The sequence below is a fragment of the Ranitomeya variabilis genome, chromosome 5 (genome assembly GCF_051348905.1).
Source record: "Ranitomeya variabilis isolate aRanVar5 chromosome 5, aRanVar5.hap1, whole genome shotgun sequence".
NCBI lineage: Eukaryota > Metazoa > Chordata > Amphibia > Anura > Dendrobatidae > Ranitomeya > Ranitomeya variabilis.
In genome coordinates, this window is record NC_135236.1 from 649268706 (window position 1) to 649275248 (window position 6543).

The following is a 6543-nucleotide window of genomic DNA, read 5'->3' on the forward strand; positions in this document are numbered from 1 at the left end:
TAGATATAAAGCACAGATATCGTGTCCAAAAGCCCTGCTTGCAGTGAAGCTCACAATACACTTTTCCTATCACTCACTACATATATACTATGTATATAGCACTAGTGAAAAAGACCTTTATTACCACCGACATGCAAGCATGGCAAGCTATAGACATAGAGCACTCGCTGATTGACACGTCCATTAAAATAGGTCATTGCAAACATCGCCTGCATTCAAAACTGACCCCTCCGTGCATTAACTTTTGCAGACTGACAAAGCAAGAGAATAAAACCTCACATATCAATCAGGAGAAGTATTACTGTGCAAAAATATAGCATGAGAATAGGTAGAACATTGCATGTCATCTTTCATATAATGGAAAGTTGCTTATGTCCCATGACATTTTTTTTCCAAGGAAATTGGGTCATCATGACCTCGAGAGAAAAGGGTAATACCATACCGTGCATTTCTTCACCTTGTATCTTTACAGTAAATTTATAGTTTGTTTATGGGACACATGGGCTTTGGGGGCACATGGAGTGACAATGGGTTCATATCATAGACCCGTAGGCCCTCCATGTGCCCATGAGGACAGGTCACCTACAGGATAAGGTATCTGATAGACCATGCCAAAACTTCTGCGTGCCTCCAGATAACATAGGAGAAGGTGAAGTACTGGCCCATTGCAGTCGATGAGCATCACCAAATTATGGATGAGGTCAACACTATAATATGTCCATGTTCATATGCCCTTACGGTGAAGGACAAGAGGCCGGGTTTCGAGATGGCTCATACATATCCTATGTAAACTGAGAAACATATAACGCTCAACAAACTCCCATCTTATGTCATAACCAACATAGATTATCTAAAGTCCTAAAGTATCTACTTCTTCCCTGTTGACCCTAAGATAACAATTTAACAACCTTTGCTCTAAACCAGAAGACACAGACCCTACAACAGTGCTAATAATCCTAAACATTTTGATAACACTTGGCTACTGGACATTTCAACCAGTCTATCTTTTTATGTGTGATCAACTAGGGTTAGAAATAAGGAACTATTCTTGAAAGCCTAAGGAACATTTTTGTTAGAATTTTCTGTTATCCCGAATTTTGCAATTTAAAGGTTATAAAATAAAGAAAAAAATCGAATTGAGTTACACCTCATCCATGTGTGCTCTACCAGTGACGTATAACTAAGACCAAACATATTCATCTGACAAACGATCATTCTACCATTTTATACACATTTTAGTTAACATTTCTTTCATTATAATATGAGCACTCTGATCAGCAAAAGAAATCAAACACGACCAAGATCATTCTAGATGAAGGTGTCTTAACGAAAGGCAAAAATGATCATTGTTAAATCCCACCTGACAAGAAATGGTTGAAATCGTCCATTTTCATCAACCTTACTCTAATGTGTATAGACACCTTATGATTCTAGCCAACATTTTTTCCACATACCACAGCCACATTTCATAATTAATTATTATCCAAATTACCCATGGCATTCTTAGACATTCCTACCTTGTTCATCAGCTCCAAAACTTGTACCTCAGCACTAGGCACAGTTGTCCTACCTAGATCCAAAATGCCTCTAGCTGGTTTAGTGAGTTTCTATTACAGATTAATATTTTTTAAGCTTCATAGAAAGACAAACTTTGTTCAAGTGGAAAATTGGAAGACAGGATTAGTCATGTTGCGCAGCCAGATGGTCTTCAATGTGCATCTGTCAAAGTTACTCCATGCTATCCACACCAAACTAAGACCTCAAGCTTCTCCCAAAATCAAACGAGCCACCCAAAACTAGAAGACGTCAAGCTTCTTGCTCAAACTTTTTCCAAAATCCAAGGAGCCACACCAAACTAGGAGAAGACCTCAAGCTTCTAGCTCAAACTTCTTCCAAAATTCAAGGAGCCACACCAAAATAGAAGAAGACATCAAGTTTCTAGCTCAACCTTCTTCCAAAATCACAGGAGCCACACCAAACTAGAAGTAGACCTCAATCTTCAAGCTCAAACTTCTTCCAAAATTCAAGGAGCCACAGCAAACTAGAAGATCTCAAGCTTCTAGCTCTTATTTTTTCCCAAAATCCAAGGAGGTCAATCCTTGTAGGGTGCTTAAGCCTGGAGCTAAGACTTTCCACAAACCTTAACAATGCCAGTGTTATGTGTAATGAAATCATTAAAGTCTTTACTTAAGTTCCTTTTCAGTGTTTTTGCATTTCAAAAAACGGGCATCCTCCACCGCCATAGGACTCCCACCAGCTGATAATGATAATTTATTTCTCCTTTTTTTCCTGGTCTTCTCTCACTTATGCCTTCTGGCATCCTTCCATTGTTTGACCTTCTCTTTTGTTATCTCTTTGTTCTGCGATACTCTTTTTACTTTTTGACCTACTGTAAGTTCCTGTTTGAATACTTTTTTTTCCACGTGCGCTACAGCTAACTCTTTTCTATCCCAACATCAACTTTCTGCAAATACAAAAAAAATGTCACTTACCGTAAGGGGATTGACTTTTGCTTTTTAGGGTCAATTAGGCCTTGGCAGCCATAGACAGGGGGTGTCTGACTCCCCTAAGATGCAGGAAAGTCCACTGCTCCATGTCTTTACTGAATGGAGATACGCCTGGTGTAGTAGTAAGAGTGTCCTACAGTGGCAGCCGAACAGGTAGAAGCACAGGGCTAGCAAGCAGGAGAGGTGTGTCCTGAGAGCCCAGCTCCTGTCAGACAGGCTAGGGTAGAGGAGGAGGAGGGAGTGCTTCGCTCCCCCAAGGTGAGGGATTGTGACAGAGCCAAATCCTAGATCTGTATGCAGATAGTTATATTCACTGCAGCAATTACAGTGGGGGAAGCGTGAGCCATTGTTACAAACCGTGCAAAAAACAACTACATTTCTAATGAAAATCGCATTAATCAGGGTAATATACACCATGCACTGAATGTATTGCAACCTGGCGCAACTCACCTGCATAAAACTGATTGACATGCCGTATGACTGTGCAGATCTAAATTTGCAGGTCTAATGATTTCTGGTTATACTGCTGGTGGAGTCATTAGGGCTTTCTATTTCTTTGAAGCAGGCCATACACAACATAAATGTTGCCTGATTTTGACCATAAATTCGCGACCACACAGAAACATTACTCCTAGTGAAACCCACTAGAGATCCCACACAGTACAATACCTCTTTCATGACCTCCACATTGCCCACCATACACAGTATGATGTGATGTCCCCGAAGTCCTTAAGGGACCAACATACAGAATGATGACCCTAAAGTGAAAGACACACAGTATGATGCCTCCACATTGCCCCCACGCACAGTATCATGTCTTCATAGTGCCCACCAAACATAGCATGATGGCCTCACAATATGATGCCTCCACATTGTCCCAACAAACAGTATGATGACACCAGATTGCCCCGCCACACAATAAGGTGTCCCCACAGTCCTGCCATACAATATAATGCACCCCCACAGTGTGATGCCTCTACATTGCCCCCACGCACAGTATCATGCCCTCATAGTGCCCACCAAACATAGCATGATGTCCTCACAATATAATGCCCCTACATTGCCCCAACACACAGTATGATGACACCACATTGCTCCGCCACACAATAAGATGTCCCCACAGTCATGCCACACCATATAATGCACCCCCACAGTATGATGCCTCTATATTGCCCCCACGCATGTATCATATAGCCATAGTGCCCACCAAACATAGTATGATACCCACAGTCCGCTCACATTATGATACCCCTACATTACCCCAACACACGGTATAATGACACCACATTGCCTCGCGACACAATATGATACCCCCACAGTCCTGCCACACAATGTAATGCACCTCTACACAGTATGATGCCCCCACAGTTCCACTACACACAGTATGATGCCCCCATAGTTCCATTACACACAGTATGATGCCCCCACAGTTCCACTACACACAGTATGATGCCCCCAGTTATCCCCACAAAGTAGAATGCTATCACAGAATGAATTTCCCACAGTGGTCCCCACAGAACTGCCCCATTTGCCTGAGTGTCATGCATGGTAGGGCGTTGATCTGACGGGCTCCCTGCTGTTTTTCAACTGTATCTGTGCTACAGATATAGCTGAAGTCAGGACATACTGCCAACCTCACGGGACAATAGGACAGCTCCCTAAATTAGGTATGATTGGTTGACTATGTTCTAGAAGATCTATGTCTTATATGTAAGTCTAAGAGGGCTGAACTAACCAATAATGGCCCTTAAGTTTTCAGGTATCTTGGAGCTCCTCTGGAATATCAATCAACATGCAATTAAATAAAGTCTGCTGACCTCTCTCTATGCAATCTTTCTTTTCTTTTGAAATACTGACTTGTACATGGGTATAACGCTATTGCCTGCACTCCTGCATGGTTCCCCTTCCCCCACCATGCAGGGATGCCGGCATTCTCACCGCCCTGGCCCCGTGGCATGGTCACCATTGTGTTCTCTGCTTCCTGTTTTGTGTGCACGCAGCACCTTCTGGTAGCGCACCTAGGGCGCTCTTAAAGGGAACCTGTTACCCCCAAAATCGAAGGTGAGCTAAGCCCACCGGCATCAGGGGCTTATCTACAGTATTCTGTAATGCTTTAGATAAGCCCCCGATGTATCCTGAAAGATGAGAAAAAGATATTAGATTATACTCACCCAGGGGCAGTCCAGCTGCGGTCCGATGGGTGTCGCGGTCCGGTCCGGGGCCTCCCATCTTCTTACGATGATGTCCTCTTCTTGTCTTCACGCTGCGGCTCCGGCGCAGGCGTACTTTGTCTGTCCTGTTGAGGGCAGAGCAAAGTACTGCAGTGAGGAGGCGCCGGGAAAGGTCAGAGAGGCCCCGGACCGGACCGCGACACCCATCGGATCGGATCGCCCATCCAGGTGAGTATAATCTAACCTCTTTTTCTCATCTTTCAGGATACATCGGGGGCTTATCTACAGCATTACAGAATGCTGTAGATAAGCCCCTGATGCTGGTGGGCTTAGCTCACCTTCGATTTTGGGGGTGACAGGTTCCCTTTAAAGGGGCAGCACGCACATATAATGCCCTCAGCCTGTAGTTTGTTTGTGCACCTGCAGGATGTCTCCCGCCCAATAGGTGGGAGGCATTTTGCATAAAAGACTCCTGCCCTTTTAGGGAACCGTCAAGAAAACCGTTTAGTCATTAGGTAGTGTGGTGTTCTACCAGTGCAGTTGTGAGGTCCCCTGTCCTTGTGTGGCCAGTGTCCTGAATCCGAATCCCGGTGTTAGTGCAGCCAGTCCTGAACCCGAAGTCCCTGATCCCAGTGTGGCCAAGGTCCTGAACCCGTATCCCTAGTCCTTGTGCCACTGTGTGAGTATTATCCGTATACTGTCACATCGCTGTGTTTCTTATCACTATACTGTGACAACACTGTTTATTATGTGACATCACTGTGTTTACTGTGCCTTTACTGTGACATCACTGTTCGTTATCCCTCTACTACGACATCACTGTTTATTATCCCTGTACTATGACATCACTGTGTTTATTATCTCTGTGCTGTGACATCACTGTGTTTATTATCTCTGTGCTGTGACATCACTGTGTTTATTATCCCTGTACTGTATCATCAGGGTTTATTATCTCTGTACTGTGACATCACTGTGTGTATTATCTCTGTACTGTGACATAACTGTGTGTATTATCTCTGTACTGTGACATCACTGTGTTTATTATCTCTGTACTGTGACATCACTGTGTTTATTATCCCTGTACTGTGACGTCACTGTGTGTATTATCTCTGTACTGTGACATCACTGTGTTTATTATGCCTGTACTGTGACATCACTGTGTTTATTATCTCTCTACTGTGACATCACTGTGTTTATTATCCCTGTACTGTGACATCACTGTGTGTATTATCCCTGTACTGTGACATCACTGTGTTTATTATCTCTCTACTGTGACATCACTGTGTTTATTATGCCTGTACTGTGACATCACTGTGTTTATTATCTATGTACTGTGACATCACTGTGTGTATTATCCCTGTACTTTGACATCACTGTGTTTATTATCTCTCTACTGTGACATCACTGTGTTTATTATCCCTGTACTATGACATCACTGTGTGTATTATCCCTGTACTGTGACATCACTGTGTTTATTATCTCTCTACTGTGACATCACTGTGTTTATTATGCCTGTACTGTGACATCACTGTGTTTATTATCTATGTACTGTGACATCACTGTGTTTATTATCCCTGTACTGTGACATCACTGTGTTTATTATCCCTGTACTGTATCATCAGTGTTTATTATGCCTGTACTGTGACATCACTGTGTTTATTATGCCTGTTCTGTGACATCGCTGTGTGTATTATCTCTGTACTGTGACATCGCTGTGTTTATTATCTCTGTACTGTGACATCACTGTTTTTTAACCCTTTACCATGACTACAAAGTGTTTGTAATCCCTGTACAGTAAGTTCACATTTTGTTATGATCCCTGTATTGTGACATTGCTGTATTTATTATCCCTGTACTGGGACATT

The 6543-nt window shown here is 42.9% G+C and overlaps 1 protein-coding gene across 1 annotated transcript in view; it reads right to left on the reverse strand.

Moving 5' to 3' along the window:
• FAT2 (FAT atypical cadherin 2) overlaps window positions 1-2647 on the reverse strand; it is a 101143-nt gene extending 98496 nt beyond the window's left edge. The window contains exon 1 of the mRNA XM_077266370.1: window positions 2493-2647. The gene's annotated coding sequence lies outside the window, so the exon portion shown is untranslated. The remainder of the gene's footprint in view (window positions 1-2492) is intronic.
• Between the last annotated feature and the right edge of the window lie 3896 nt (window positions 2648-6543).